At 42.4% G+C, this 16,821-nt stretch overlaps 1 protein-coding gene and 1 non-coding gene across 7 annotated transcripts in view; one reads left to right on the top strand and one right to left on the bottom strand.

Annotated features, from left to right (window-relative positions):
- CDK14 (cyclin dependent kinase 14) overlaps positions 1 to 16,821 on the bottom strand; it is a 662,006-nt gene that overhangs the window by 56,818 nt on the left and 588,367 nt on the right. The window lies entirely within an intron of this gene.
- On the top strand, positions 5,485 to 5,557 carry TRNAY-AUA. The gene has a single exon. It is a non-coding gene; the product is annotated as a tRNA-Tyr (tRNA).

The following is a 16,821-nucleotide window of genomic DNA, read 5'->3' as shown; positions in this document are numbered from 1 at the left end:
TGCTTCTGATCATCCCACAGCAACGTGCCCTTCCTCAATCTGTCTGCTGTCCCTCTCCCACTGTGTCAACTTCAGTGGCCAAAGCCACCTCAACTCTGAGAGACTCACTCCTCCAGGCTTAAAAACTTTGACTTTTGTTTCAAAAAACTGTTTTCTCTCCTTTGGCCAATATAGCCATCAGTCATGGAGTCCTACAGATTTGTCTCTCTGTAGTTTTCCTTTCAATTCGATCTAGGCTCTTAGCACTTAAAACCTAACTGATTACTATAATAATACTAACGGTAACTCAATAATGCCAGCTGTTATGTGCCCAGCACTGCTTTAATTGCTTCATATGAATTAGAACTCTTTACATAGGAAGAAATCAAGGCACAGAGATGAGTTTCTCTGACTGAGGTCACACAGCAAGGAGAACTGCGATAGGAATCAAAGCTGTCTAGTTCTTCAGCACCAGATTAAACTGCTTCTCACAGAATCTCTTGTCCAAGCCATGCTGCACACTACATCCACTGCATATTTTCCTAAAATAGTGTTTTATATGTGGCAGTAGTCCTAGCAACTTCCATGACCCATATCTGTTGGCTGAAAATTTGAGTAAAAATTTCTGGAAATTTATCCTAGGGAAATAATTAGCAATGTATGAAAAGATTTATTTTTAGGGATCTTCAACACAAAATGATAGTTCAAACTGGAACAGGATTGTGGCACATTCATATGAGGAACTGTACACCATGAAGAGGTCTTCCCAGGTGGCTCATGGTAAAGATGTGTGTGCCTGTAGGAGACACAGGAGGTGCGGGTCTGATGATCCCTGGGTTGGGAAGATCCTCTGGAGGAGGAAATGGCAACCTACTCCACTATTCTTGCTTGGAGAACTCCGTGGACAGAGGAGCCTGGTGGCCTACAGTCCACAGGGTCACAAAGAGTCGGACACAGAGCACGCACCAACCTACCTACTCCACTAAGAATGACACTCTTGGGCTTCCCTGATGGCTCGGGGTAAAAGAATTTACCTGCCAATGCAGAAGACATGGGCTGGACCCCTGGTACAGGAAGATCCTGCAGAGCAGCTAAGCCCAACTAAGCAACTATTGAGCCTGTGCTCGAGAGCCTGGGAGCCGCAACTTCTGAAGCCTGAACACCCTAGAGCCTGCGCTTCACCAGAGAAGCCGCCACAGTGAGAAGCCCACACACCGCAACTCAAGAGTAGCCCCTGCCTGCTGCAATTAGAGAAAAGCCTGCATAGCAACAAAGACCCAACAGAGCCCCAAATAATAAGTAGATAAATAAAATCATACAAAAAAAAAAAAAGAATGACATTGCAGAAGAGTATTTGATGACATGGAAAAATGTTCAAGACTTACCAAGTGTTGGGCGGATCAGATTATAAATTATATAGAGCCATATGGAACATGAATTCAATTTAGTTAAAAAAAGGAAAAGACCCCCAAACTCCAAACCAAAACAAAACCTAAAATATACTAAAATGTTAACCAAAATTGTTTCTAAGGTACTGGGACCATAAAGGATTTATTTTCATGCTTTCCCCCAAATTTTTAATGAATATATGATACTTCATTATCAGAGCTCCCTCTTGTGATAAATGTTATTTTAAAAATAATATTCAAATCCCACTATTTCTGTAGTATCATTTCCCAGGAGAAGACAATACTTACTGTCTGTTAAGCTTTGGTTGACTTTCTCTACCTACAATTAAAGCCCCTGGGTCTAGGCTTCTTTGATTCTCTAGTCCCAACCTCTGTGTCTTTCCAGGAAACCTCAGCCAAATTGATCCCTTCGGTATGCTGTCTTACCATCAGCTACCAGCTCCGTGGTGGGTCATGGTCCAGCCAGAGCCCTGCTCCATCACTCACACCTCACTGACACATATGCATCAGTTCCTCCATTGGATTCTTAGAGTATAACTTGGATTTGTCCAGAATCATTTGGTACTTCTTTGTAGTTTTACCATGTGTGGAAAATGACTCTCAACCCATGGACCATATAGTTATTATAAAAAGTCATCATTACCATATACAAGCCAGGCCAGTGCCCACTAATGACATCTCCCACATTTAGGTGCTGAAGCTTTGTTATTTACACGCTGGTCTTAATTGCTATTTGCTGTCTCCTCTACCACATTGTTCACACTTGAGTGACAGCATTTCCCACCTCGATCAATCGGGTGTAATTACAAGTATGCTTCTTCTGCTCTTTTGCCAGTTCCTTGAGTTCATTAATAACATCTACTTAGGCTTTATAGCTGTGGCACATAGCACATAGTAGCTACTCAACTAATACTTATTGAATAAATTATAGATTAGAGGAAATGGGGGAATCTGTACTTAAAGTTAAGTTGCTTGAGGAAAATCCTGGAAGCAACTTTCACATGACTGATGACCAGAACATAACACCAAACACTAAACACCAGAAATGTTGAAAATCTCCATATGTGATACTGTTAAAGCTGAGAATATGACCTATGCCCACTTAGCTTTGCCAGATAACTAAGAGATGCATAAAAGCTAACTGGAACATGTAAGTCTTTTTTATTAAATTTATTTATCTTTAATTGACGGATAATTACAAGATTTTGTTGGTTTCCACCATACATCAACATGGATCAGCCGTAAGTATTGGAACATGTAAGTCGGGAGTTGGTGATGGACAGGGAGGCCTGGCGTGCTGTGATTCATGGGGTCGCAAAGAGTCGGACACGACTGAGCGACTGAACTGAACTGAACTGAAGTCTTACCCATCATATTAATTTCTTACATGGCAAGATGGTTCCCACCTAGAGATTTAGTGATAAAATGGATCAGGGGAGAAGGAAGAGGAAAAAAGAACTTTTACCGGTTGTGAAAATTCCCAAATGGGTAACTCTAGTTGTTACTTTCCCCTGACTATATCCTAAATTACCCTTAAGTTGCTGTGTATCTATGGAAACCAAAAGATCACACCACGATTGACAAGACAGAATGCTGTATGAATAAGAGGTCTAGATGGGAGCTATAATTTTCCTGTGGGGCTTTATAACCACACGAGGAAAGTCTGACTGGTGAATATAGCCAATCAAGCCACTGGTTGCGTTTAAGAACATGGTAATCCTAAATACACAGGCTTGGTTTTATATAATGCATGGGTATAACTCCAACTGAGTCTGCATACTGCAAGGATTTTTCCACCTCGCGTTGGCCCTAATTTCCATTTCTTTAGACTACTTCACTTCTCTCTTTGAGCTCTATGGGTCCTAACATTACGTTGTAAGTGGGAAAAATTGAGTCTCTGCTTTCCATCTTAGCTATGACCACGAGGCCATGAAATGTAGATATTTAGCTACCAGTGGATTCCGTTATCCAGCTAGGTGTGAACCTGGACCAGAGGGAGAATACACAGAGAAAGAGAAGGAAAGCATTCCTCCTCTTCATCTACGGAATAAGGAACAAATGTACCCTTCTGGAACCAAATGAGGAACTCCAAGAGAGAAGTCATTCCAAACCAGTTTTTATTTAGACTGTGGCAAAAGTATGGCAAACATGATTTAAAATAGAACTCCTAAGAGTTCAACCAGAGAAATAAAAATGGCATAGTTTAAAATGAACCCCCATCAGGGGGGTCCAGTGCTTAATAAGAGTACGAGCTTCCAATGAAGGGGGTTCAATCCCTGGTGGGGGAATTAAGATCCCACATGCCTCTAAGCATGGCCAAAATATTTAAAAAGTAAAGAAAAGACGAACCCATCATAACTCTAGAAGGAAGCTCAGGTCCAATCCCGCACTTTACAGGCAAATCACATTCCCTCAGGCTTTTCTCAGGTGAAGTTATGTTCTGCAGAAATGAGGACATGATGACACCCAGAGTTATCTGGATCTGAATAACAATGGGCCACTATGAGTAGGGTAATTCTGTACTGAGGACATGATGTGCACCGAATGGACCCTGGGATGAGGATGCTCCTCCTGGACCTGTAACTATGGTAACAAATGAGACTCACTTTGGAACTGGGAATTTGAGTTCTGTCCCAAATTATGAGACAGCCTGAAGATCAGAGTGTAAGCAAGATGGGAGTGAGAATACCAGCGGAACAGAAGAGCAGAAGAAATGGAGCAGTCTCCACAAGGGAACTCCAGTCTTCAGAACAAGCTATGTTTCCTGGGATATATGATCCTTGGGACATGGCAGGCATTAAATAAGGAACATTAATAATGGTATCTGAGGACAGTGATTGCAGCCATGAAATTAAAAGATGCTTGCTCCCTTGAAAAGAATGCTAAAAATGCTAATGCTAAAACTTAGAAATCATATTAAAAAGCAGAGGTATCACTTAGTCAACAAAGGTCCATCTAGTCAAAGCTATGGTTTTTCCAGCAGTCATGTACAGATATGAGTTGACCCGTAGAGAAGGCTGAGCAGCAAAGAATTGATGCTTTTGAACTGTGGTCTTGGAGAAGACTCCTGAGAGTCCCCTGGACAGCAAGGAGATCAAAACAGTCAGTCTTAAAGGAAATCAACCCTGAATATTCATTGGAAGGACTGATGCTGAAGCTGAAGCTCCAATATCTTGGCTACCTGATGTGAAGAGCCAACTCATTAGAAAAGACCCTGATGCTGGGAAAGACTGAAGGCAGGCGAAGGGGATGACAGAGGATGAGATGGTTGGATGGATTCACTGACTCAAAGGACATGAGTTTGAGCAAACTCTGGGAGGTGGTAAAGGACAGAGAAGCCGGGTGTGCTGCAGTCCATAGGGCTGCAAAGAGTTGGTCATGACTTAGCAACTGAACAACAAAAATAATGATATTGGTGTCCTTTCTCCATATCAACAAAATTAAAAAATACTTTAATCATTAATGAGGCAAAAACAAAATCAGGAAATAAGAATCTTATATGTGTAATAGTAAAACCTAATTTGGATCGATGGCCGGAAAGACATGTCTGAATCAAAATCTAAGGTCTAACACTGTTTAAAGAGATGCAATCATATTATCTCTAAGGATGCACAGAAACTAGAGGAGGGCTAAATCTGCCAAGGAGAGGTCCTTCCTGGGCTCACCTGGTATAAGCACATTAACAGTAACTTCAATGTGCTTGAAAATAATTTTCTTAATAGGGTAAACACTGTCCTTTGCATTCTTTTCAGAAAATTTACTGCCTTAGCAAACTAGTTTTCATAGACACTGCCTTACCAAAAATTATTATGCATTATGAAAAAAGGAAAGTGCGAGTGTTGGTCGCTCCGTCGTGTCTGACTCTTTGCAACCCCTCCTGGACTGTAGCCCACCATGCTTCTCTGTCCATGGAATTTTCCAGGCAAGAATACTGGAGTGGGTTGCCATTCCCTTTTCCAGAGGATCTTCCCAACCCAGGGATCAAATCGGGGTCTCCTGAATTGCAGGCAGATTCTCTACCATCTGAGCCACCAGGGAAGCCCATTATGTATTATACCAAAGCTTAAATGTTTAAAAAGTTGTATAAATTTAGGAGTCCCAGGTGGCTCAGATGGTAAAAGCGTCTGGCTATAATGCAGGAGACCCAGGTTCAATCCCTGGGTTGGGAAGATCCCCTGGAGAAGGAAATGGCAACCCACTCCAGTACTCTGGCCTGGAAAATCCCATGGACAGAGGAGCCTGGTAGGCTGCAGTCCATGGGGTCGTTAAGAGTCGGACACAACTGAGAGACTTCACTTCACTTCATATATGTATGTGTGGTGTATGTACACACACACACACACACACACAACCAAGACAATAGGTCTTTCTAGTTATTTTAGGCCAACGTGTAAAAAAATACCCACCAATTGTCTGAAAAATAATATAAATATATTACACTATTTTGCTACAGAGCAGTAAAAGTAAATTGGATGGACTGACAAGATTTCATGTAACTGCTACTGCTGCTAAGTGGTTTCAGTCGTGTCCGTTTCTGTGTGACCCCATGGACAGCACCCCACCAGGCTCCTGTGTCCATGGGAGTCTCCAGGCTCCCATGGACAGAGTGGGGTGCCATTTCCTTCTCCAATTTCACTTAAAGAGATAATTAATTAGCTGACAATATATTTTCATCTAAAAGGAGACTGGAAAAGGGAAATATAGTTTTAAAAATGATTTAAACACAAACTGTCCCCTCATAAAAATCATCAGTCAGGAGGCCTTACTTCCCTGGCATTAGAAGGGTTAAGCGCTCTACTAAATGCCTCTCCCACTTCCTCCCAACCAGAGGATGCTGTAATTTTTAGGATTTATGAATTGGCCGGGCTAGTCAGCATCTTGAACACGACAGACTCTGTCTAGATCTATCTCTTACCTGCTGGGAAGAGACAATTCCCCTCACACTTGGAACCCTGAAGCCCTTTAAGCTGCCCGCTCTGTAGCCACGGCAGCTGGGCCCTACACAATTCTTCATCTCCTACCACTGCGGCCTCACTAAATAAAGACCACGGTGCCTTGTTAGCCAACAGCTGAGCGTGAAATCACTACATTCCAATTCCCCACTCTCCGAGTCAATCAATCTTTTTTTTTTTTTTTTTGACATTATAGATCTCGATGCATTGGGTCAATAAAAAGATGGGGAAAATGGAGATGAATAAAATTAATGTTTCAGGGCAACCGGAACACACATAAACGACAAATTTAATTTCATATAGTGAAATTAGCATATTCATATAAGAAGGTTAGAGCTAACAAAATCAAAACACATGCTATTTAAAGTCATCATTGTACTCAGAACTTGTACGGGATATATAATGGGAAAGAGTGTAGCGACAGATACGCGGTCAAGAATAAGCTTTTGGTCAGGTCTAAAATTGTTAATGGATTAGAGTATGCTTGACAAGACACTGAGGCTGTAACATATGTTCTTCCTAAGGGGTATTAACATTTTATGCATTAGCTACATGCTAAGTGAGAGGGAGCAAGGAGAGTCTGAACCACTAACTATGAGAACATGACCACCAAGAACTATGAGAACATCACGTGCAACCAGCAGGCCTTCTCCTCACTTGGAATCCTGTGTGCGCAGGTGCCTGGGGATGGGGGGTGCAGGGAAGCTTGGCACAGGGGAGGACAGCCAAAAAGGGAAGGACACAAAGAAATAGGCTGTATCGTGTGTTGAACGTGGTGCTTTTTTCTTGAAGAAGCTCCCAATGCGAAGGGCATGTGCAGAAAAGGCCTTCAGAACAGGGAAGGAATGTTTTGGAATAAACCCTTCATCCCCCTTAAATAATATCTCATAACTTATGTCTACTTCTCTATTGGCAGGGCTACTTATACTCAGTATCCTCTAATCGTCCTTTCACGTGTATTCACATCATGATTCTTTTTCAAGACTGCAAAATTGGGACTTCCCTGTGGTCTAGTGGATAAGACTCTGCCTGCCAGGGCAGGGGACACGGGTTCAATCCCTGGTCCGGGAAGCTTCAGATGCCTAGGGGCAACTAAGCCCGTGCATCACAGCTACTGAGCCTGCCCGGCTAGAGCCTGCACTCCCTAACAAGAAAAGCTGCTGCAGTGAGAAGCCCTCGGACTGGGACGAGAGCAGCCCCTGTTCACTGCCACACAGAAAGCCTGCCTGCAGCAGTAAGGACCCAGTGCAGCCCAAACTAGGAGAAAAACAAATAAAATTAAAACAGTGCAAAATTGTTGTATGGTAAAAGTCTGAGCATCGAACAAATATTACTACTAAAAATGAGCTGGGACTATTGGTTCATCCAGAGCACTTGAAAATCATTAGGCCATTAATCTAGGGCACAGTCTCCCTAACTGTGAGGGAGATATATATATATATATATATATATATATATATATATATATATATAGTGTGTTATGTCTTTATATAAAATCTCAACAACTTTTGTTGTTAGTTTGCAGACTCCTTATAGACAGCAGCTATATCCTGTCTCCTGTAATGCCTGGCCAACAGCAAGGACTGAATAAGCATTTGTTGACTTGGATGTACTACTTTTAAACAGAAATGAAAAGACCCTGATGCTGGCAAAGACTGAAAGCAAGAGGAGAAGTGGGCAACAGAGGCCAAGATGGTTGGATGCCATCACTGACTCAAGGGACATGAGTTTGCACAAACTCTGAGAGATGGTGAAGGAGAGGGAAGCCTGACGTGCTGCAGTCCACAGGGTCACGGAGAGTCAGACTCGACCTAGTGACTAAACAATGACGACACCAGAAACCGTGTTCACACCCCCCTCCTCATGCTCCTCTGGGACTCCTGGGCGTCCCTGACCACACTCCTCATGACTCTGGGCAGACTCATGACTGCCATCTGTCTTCCCCGAAAGACTGCAGTATCCCAAAAGATGGGCACTAAGGCCAACTTGATTTTGTAGTCTAAACATCCAGAAAAGGACTGGACTTACAGGGGGCACTCCACTTTCTACCTAAGGGACTAATTATTACCTCACAAACTTCACATTTAACCAAAGATGCTGCCATCCCATCTTATTAAAGGGACTGGAAATGCAGAATTCCTGTATGAGTAAAATGTAATTATGTGCATATCATTATCTGATTTGCAAATTCTCTTTTAAAATGAATTATTTTGTATCATTCACACGTTATTTAGAATCTGGTTATGAGTTATATATGTACATATGTATATATATATAGACAGACTGATACACAAAAAGATAAAGAAACAAAATTTTAACTGCTCCCTTTTTACTTCTTGACTGATTTCCTTATGGTGATTTTACCATTAAACATGATCATTTTAAGGTTAAATATAATTAGAAGTGTAGATTAGAAGAATAAAGAATTATATTAAGTATTATCATACGAAACGGAGAAGGCAATGGCAACCCACTCCAGTACTCTTGTCTGGAGAGTCCCATGGGGGGAGGAGCCTGGTGGGCTACAGTCCATGGGGTCGTTAAGAGTTGGACATGACTGAGAGACTTTACTTTCACTTTTCACTTTCGTGCATTGGAGAAGGAAATGGCAACCCATTCCAGTCTTCTTGCCTGGAGAATCCAGGGACAGGGAGCCTGGTGGGCTGCCATCTATGGGGTTGCACAGAGTTGGATACAACTGAAGCGACTTAGCAGCAGCAGCATTATCATAGCAAAAGAGAAATAATTTCAGAGTTGGTTGTTTTCCTGGATTGTTTATCCATTATCCAGATTTTTAAGGGGGAAAAAAAAATGAGTTCAGTTTGGATCCTGAAACTCAAAGCTTCACTTCATATTTGGCAAGTCAGTAACATCTATGATAAAGTATAAGATATTTATCATATGTGCAAACATAATCTGTTAGGGGAAAGGCAACATGTTTTATACAGAGAGAGGGCATGTCTTTCCAATCATTCTGAGTTATTTGAGAGGGTAAATAATTTGAGAGAGCACATAATTTATTTAAACTTTCAAAATCCTTTGACAAGGTTCCACATCAAAGACAGTTTATAAAAGCGGAGTTAACATGGGATTGGGGAAAGTGTTTTCTCATGGAGAGAGGACTTGATTAAAGACGGGAAATGATGAGTAGAACCAACATTTTCCATCACAGAAGTATTAAAAGTAACTAGTAGCCAGCATCAGCTGTATTTTCTTTTTAATATTAAAAATTATGTTGGCATGAGAGAGAGCGAGCACACTTTAAAAAAAAAAAGAAAATGCTTTATCTGCAGAATCCATTTACCTCTTGCAGGTGAAAGAATGCCTAAAGTCATGGAAAGATCTGCGTGCATGATACAGCCAGAGAGAGACAGAGAGATTTAGGTGTTGATGGAGGTAGGGCAGTTAGGGGACCAGAAAAATGAGAAGTAAAGGATGCTCTTTATACCAGACTGGCTTATCAGCAGTTACCCAATATGTGCAGGTTTGATTACTATGTCTTGAAATGTACTTGATTAGGCAAGTCCAGTGAAACTGGGAAAATAAAATGTCTTAGGTACTGTTTTAGAGAGTGGAAGGAAAAAAACCTCAACACTTGTGTGAGTGTGTGTGTGTGTATGTGAAGAGATCAAAGAAAAACAGAGACTGAAGAAACACAATAGGAAAATGGAGGCTGTTGGTTTGTTCAGCTTAGAAAAACCAGAAGTTGAGAGAGGCAACTGGAAAAGTTTATAAAATCACAAAGGACACACGTGCGGGTGTCTATTATACTCACTGTCTGAACAGTAAAGCCAGGTAAACCCCTTTGAAGTTTAAAAGGCTCTTTCAGGACACCTGATAGGAAGGGCTTAGATTCACCCAACAGGTGGCTCTTCAAGAGAAAGCGTCTAGTGAAAAACTGAAATGGGCTTAAGGCGTTTGGGACATCCAGGGAGCCCAGATTCTTAACAGGTTAATAAAGGCAACCAGGAGCTTTCTGTTGTCCCCCTACGTTTTAAACTTCCCCTCCCCTACACCCCTCACAGACAGGGGCTGAAAAGCAGCCAGCCTGGTGAGCCACAGTTTCATTTCCCCTCTACTGATGCAGAAAATGAAGCATGAATTATGATGCTTGCATTAGTTATCACTGCTGTCAACGTTAGTCCCTAATGACCCAGTTTGGGAGGAGGGGAAGAGGGGTAGAAGGGAGAAGGTACCCGCCAAACAGCAGTGCTATCTCAAGATGTAAACGATCTTTTTCGAGGTAAAAAAAAAAAAAATTTGGCCGACTTTAAAGACTGACTTTCTTATGTGCAGTGCAGCAAAGAACAGCTTGTAGGCTGCAGATCAATAAATTCCAGTTAACTTTCAAGTCATGTTGGCATGCAGCCCTGGCTGGTTTATTAATTTACATTTCAGCCCTCTAAAAAGGTATGTATAAAGAAATAAGGCACTGTATGGATTGCAGTGAGATTGCTCAATCAGAACAGGTTTTCACATTTATTGGTTATCAACATCAGCGGGAAATCTTACAACACTGAAGAGAACAGGTTACCTCTCCTTCTGTCCCACCCAGTTAGTGTTTTTCTTAGGACTCATTCCTTTTTGTTTTTAAGAGTACTTGACATCTTTTTTTATTTTATTTTTTTAAGATTTTGATGCGGACCCTTTTTAAAGTCTTCATTGAATTTGTTACAGCATTCCTTCTGTTTCTACTGTTTCAGTGTTTTGGCCTCAAGGCATGTGGGATCTGAGCTCCCAGACCAGGGATCGAACCCACACCTCCTGCATTGGAAGCTGAAGTCTTCATTGCTGACCGCAGGGAAGTCCCGGCAGTGCTTGCTCTCTATCTGGGCAGCAAAAACCTATGGCTTTCCCCAGGCAAGTTTCAGCAACTAGTTAAGGATAAAAAGAGTGTGAATGACAAGACAGTAACACTATCTCAATGTTCACATTTCCATGTAGAAAAGCTTGTCTGCAGGGTTGCTCGGCTTGTGGAATCTCTGCTCCCAGACCAGGGATCAATCCCAGATTCCCTGGGGTGGAAGCATAGAGGCCTAATCACTGGACCACCAGGGAATTCCTTTCTCTTTTCCTGCCCCCTGGTCTGCAACACCTATCTAACTCTAAGAACATAACCTAAAAGTCTGAGAGTAGAAATGAAAAGCTAGAAATAGCTTATGTTCTCTTCTTTCGATCATCTTCCGGTTCTTCTTTTCTCATCTTTGATCCTTCACTGGGCTTGCTTTCAATATACATTTTTAAAAACCCTCTAATATCTGTCAGTGGATTTTTCCTTTTGTGGCCTTGCTCTAGGTATCGACACATTCTGGAATTCCCGCTCCAAAATAGTTACCATTTTAAGAAGCACAAACTCATTTTACTATTAGACCATGCTGAAAATTACTCTGAAAGGACAGCTGCAGTTCAAACAAAGCATCCTCTAAATGACTTCTGGATTATCTGTGTCCCCTCTCCCTTGCATTGACATAAATACGGGAGGGCTGCCTGAATCTATGAAAACTAGTCAGAGATGAAAGCTGCAGTTGAATTCTATGTACCTAATGCATTTTTGGTGGAGAAGGCAATGGCACCCCACTCCAGTACTCTTGCCTGGAAAATCCCATGGACAGAGGAGCCTGGTAGGCTGCAGTCCATGGGGTCACGAAGAGTCGGACACGACTGAGTGACTTCACTTTCACTTTTCACTTTTGTGCACTGGAGAAGGAAATGGCAACCCACTCCAGTGTTCTTGCCTGGAGAATCCTAGGGACAGGGGAGCCTGGTGGGCTGCTGTCTATGGGGTCACACAGAGTTGTACACAACTGAAGCGACTTAGCAGCAGCAGCAATGCATTTTTGGACTTCCCAAGTGGCGATAGTGGTAAAGAACCTGCCTGCCAGTGCAGGAGATGCGCAAGATGCCCTGGAGGAGGACATGGCAACCCACTCCAGTACTCTTGCCTGGAGATTCCCACAGACAGAGAAGTCTGGTGGACTACAGTCCATCCACGGGGTTGCAAAGAGTCGGACATGGCTGAAGCAACTTAGCATGCATACACTGTGTTTTTAATTCTGAAATATTCATGAAAGAATAATACCATCTAAATATGGCCCATAATGATAGCATCTTGTGTATATTTTTAAAAACAAGTGCTTATGTGGAAATCTCAGATATTTTCAGACCAATTGTATGTTCATGAAGTTTATATAGAATATTATCATTTTATTAATAATTGTGATATGTATTTAAGAGCCAGCTGAAACAATATGAAACTTACGCCACATTTTCATGTTGAGAATTTCAGATTAAAGACAGATTCACACTTTTTATTTCTGACTGCATTCAGTTTTAATCATGGTTCCTGGAGTTTCTCATGAAGAGTGAAATTGTATTTAAATAGGGCCTTTAGGGTGTTCAAGTTACAGATTAATTAACTCAATTTGGACAAGGGGCTGGGGGGCAGTGCAGTTCTCGCAGCTCTAATTTTATCTCCAGAGGTAGTCAAAGTTCCTCTAGACATCAGCAACTAAATAATTGCATAGGCTTGGACTGACTGTGATTGAAACATCTAAAATAAAGCAGGCTTGTCAAAAATCAGAAGACCAATGGTGAGTGCAGTGGGATGACACGGGACTCATTTCCATTTCCAGCACATTGTTGCCTAGGGCTATGAATGCAGCTCCCTCTCAGCTGTGGGATGTTGGGCTTCAAGTTTTATTTATTTTTTATTGGAGTATAATTGCTTTACAATGTTGGGTTACTTTCTGCTGTACAAAGAAGCGAGTCAGCTGTATGTATACATGTATCCCCTCCCTTGTGGCCCTCCCTCCCCACTCTTCTCCATCCCACCCCTCTAGGTCATCACAGAGCACAGAGCTGAGCTTCCTGTGGTCCAAAGCAGCTTCCCACTAGGCTTCAAGCTCTAGCCCAGATGCTATCTTCTCCATGAAGCATCCCCTGACTCAGTGAGGTCTGCCCCTCCTCTTTTGATTGCATTTTTTTTTAGGCCTGTATAATAGTATTCACGCTTTACCTTGAGTTAATCCTCTGTATCTCATGCCATTTACTGCCTTGTAAACTGCTTGACAATGGTGACCATTGTAATGGACTGAACGTGCCCCCCCAGATTCATGTTGAAGCCCTCATTCCCAATGCGGGGCCTTTGGTAGATCAATTAGGTTTAGATGAATTCATGAGGGTGGGATCCCCATAATAGGATTCATGTTTTTTCTTTTAATTTTATATACTTATTTTTTTAATGTTCAGCTCTGCTGGGTCTTTGTTGCGATGTGTGGGCTTGCTCTAGCTTTGGTGAGTGGGGGCTACTCTTGCTTCGGAGCATGGGCTCAGTAGTTGTGGGACATGGGCTCAGTTGCCTCGTGGTATCTTCTTGGACCAGGGATGGAACCCGTGCCCCCTGCATTGCAGGGTGGATTCTTAACCACAGGAGAACCAGTGAAGCCCCAGAATTAGTGTTCTTATATGAAGGGTCAGATATCCACTCCCCCACCCCCCACCATGCTATGTGACAACGCAGTGAGAAGGTGGCTGTCTGTAAGCCAGGAAGAGAGCCCTCCTCAGGAGTCAAGCCAGTCATTGAAAGCCCCGAGTCATGGTATTTTGTTACAGGAGCCTGAGCTGACTAGCACCACCGTGTCCTGGTCTCTCTCCCAAAGCCATCTATGGGATTTGTTGGCATAAATGTATGCCAGCTCTCTTCTGGTTCTCATTCATCTGGGCCCTTTACTTCCACGAATATCTTTCTTCCCTACAAACTTGCTAAACTCTTTTCATTTTGCTCCTGGTTCCCTGGAAACTATACGCAAACATAAACACATATAACAGTAAACCTGATTAATTGTTAAATAGTTAGAAAAGATTCTAAGGGCCAAGAGACTACTGAGTGAAATGCGCTAGTTACTTATACAAAGAAGTATGTTCTTGCCAATTCTTCTTGCAACAAAGGCTCCTTTGGGCTATTTTCACATTTGTCATTTAGGACAGAGATATAGTTATAAGAAATATTTCATTTTTCTTTTCCCTCTACTGTAAGATAAACAACAGAAAAAAGATGAAGGTAAATAGCAACTGCTTCTCACCCTCCCTGGCAGGACACCTGTGAGAGCCAGGGACTGTAGCAAAGTTCAGAACACAGCCTTTCCTAAAAGGGCAGCCTCTACTCAACCCTTGCCCGACACTGTGGTTAGAGAATGCCCAGAATGGCTCATTCACCCTTTTATTTATGTTTTAGTGAGTTGTAGCAAAAGGAAGATTTTTATGTAAGATCTCTTGTTGTTGTTCAGTCATTAAAAAATTCTCTGTTGTTGTTCAGTCGTTAAAAAATGTCTGACTCTTGGCGACCCCATGGACTGTAACCCACCAGGTTCCTCTGTCCATGGGATTCTCCAGGCAAGAAAATTGGAGAGGGTTGTCATTTCCTTCTCCAGGGGGTCTTCCCGACCCAGGGATTGAACCCGAGTTTCCTGTTTCTCCTGCACTGGCATGTGGGTTGTTTACAAGCAGGGAAGTCCAACCACATGACTATGCTGCATTAATAAGTATGCATTGCAGGCAGATTCTTTACTGTCTGAGCCACCAGGGAAGCCCCTTTCACTTGGAATGGTTTTCAACAACCCCTATTGGGGCCACGAAACAAACAAATTTTCTTCCAGACTGCCCCCACTCATATTGCACATCCCCTGGATGTAACACATTCAGTTCTCCTCTTGTGCTTTCTTGTTGACTTTCTAAAGAATATCTTGAATATCTCTTCTCAATTTCCCCAAATCCCTCTTTTTCATTCTCTTTAAAACTCATGCCAAACCAAGTCCCAATATGCCCTTCCTCTGCTCATGATTATGTATGATCTGTACCAAGAAATGTGCTGCACTGTAAGAATTCTAGCTTTTCTTCATGTTAGGTAAAAGCTTCCCAGGTTGCTCAGTGGTAGAGAATTCACCTGCCCATACAAGAAACACAGGTTCAATCCCTGGGTCAGGAAGATCCCCTGGAGAAGGAAATGGAAACCCACTCCAGTATTATTGCCTGGAAAATCCCAAGGATAGAAGAGCCTGGATGGCCACAGTCCATGGGATTGCAAAAGAGTCTGACATGACTTCAAGACTAAACAACAGCAGCAAATGGAAAGACAAATGAAAAATGATTATCAGAAAGAATTCAAGTCAATATGTCTTTTGTATCACAGTCTTCATGAAATTTGGGATTCATAACAGTTACTGAGTGCCTGTTACGAACCAAGCAAGCCATTATGCTAAATACATTATCATCTCATTTAATTTGTACAACAAGCTGATAACACAGACACTATTTCTAGTCCCGATTTACAGATGGAAAAACTTGGAGGCTTGGGAAGGTTAAGACTTAGCCCGGGTCACGGAACTGTTAAGTAGCGCAGTGTAGTCTCAAAGCCCAGATGGCTGACCCAAGTCAAAGATCTTCATCCCTAGCCTACACAGCTTCTGTGAGTTAAAGAGAGCTGCCTGGACCAAGTGAAGTCCACTGCTAACAGGACATTGTGAATGCAATGAATGACTAACCAAATGTTCACCAACATAAGGTCCCACTCTTGGGTGTGTATGCAAATAGGCAGAACAGGACCTAAAATTAAATAAAAGAGCTCAACATGAGATCAAAGCTCTTAGGACCGTCTGCCCCTCCACAACATCAAGGGCAGAAACAAGGACTAGCTAAACCTATTGCAACTTCCCAAAGGAGGTTCTATAAGATGCCCCTTTAGCTTGTTTTCTTATTTAGTCTTATTTTCTTACTACTTCCTTTTTCTTCTTTCCCTTCTCCAGGGGATCTTCCCAACCCAGGGATTGAACCCAGGTCTCCCGCATTGCAGGCGGATTCTTTACCAGCTGAGCCACAAAGGAAGCCCAAGAATACTGGAGTGGGTAGCCTATCCCTTCTACTCCAGTGTTCTGGCCTAGAGAATTCCATGGACAGTCCCTGGGGTCACAAAGACTTGGACATGACTTAGCAACTTCCACTCTCACACTATTTATTTGTATTAAAGAAGCTGTCTTTCCCCAGGATGCTCACTTCTCTGAGGACCACGTGATGGAGCTGCAACCTCTTTCTCTCTCATGTTGCCATTGCTCTCTTCTGCCTTTCATCCTTCCCTAAAGAACTGGATGGGGGAAGCGCCGGGAGGAGGACTCGCTGTTTTTCCTTTTTTAAAAATCATAAGGCTGCTTCAAGTCCATTCAGATTTAGTGTTGTCTTGGTTATATGCTAAATCTCACAGTTTTCTATAGGATTAAGTAGGGAAACTGCATTTCAGTGTTAGAAAGACAGGGGAAAAAAAATACCTCAAGCAAATGAGGGCTGGATGGCTTCTCAAGCCATCCTTCACACAGAACACCAAAATAATTCCTGATCCGCTCCTGATGGTTACTGTACTTAGCTCTAAAAATCCCAAGAAGGGACCTGGGAAATCACTTATGCAAACTTCTGGCTGCTGCATCCTTTGTTTA

Source organism: Bubalus bubalis, chromosome 8, assembly GCF_019923935.1.
Source record: "Bubalus bubalis isolate 160015118507 breed Murrah chromosome 8, NDDB_SH_1, whole genome shotgun sequence".
Classification (NCBI taxonomy): domain Eukaryota; kingdom Metazoa; phylum Chordata; class Mammalia; order Artiodactyla; family Bovidae; genus Bubalus; species Bubalus bubalis.
This window is presented reverse-complemented; position numbering and strand designations above follow the sequence as displayed.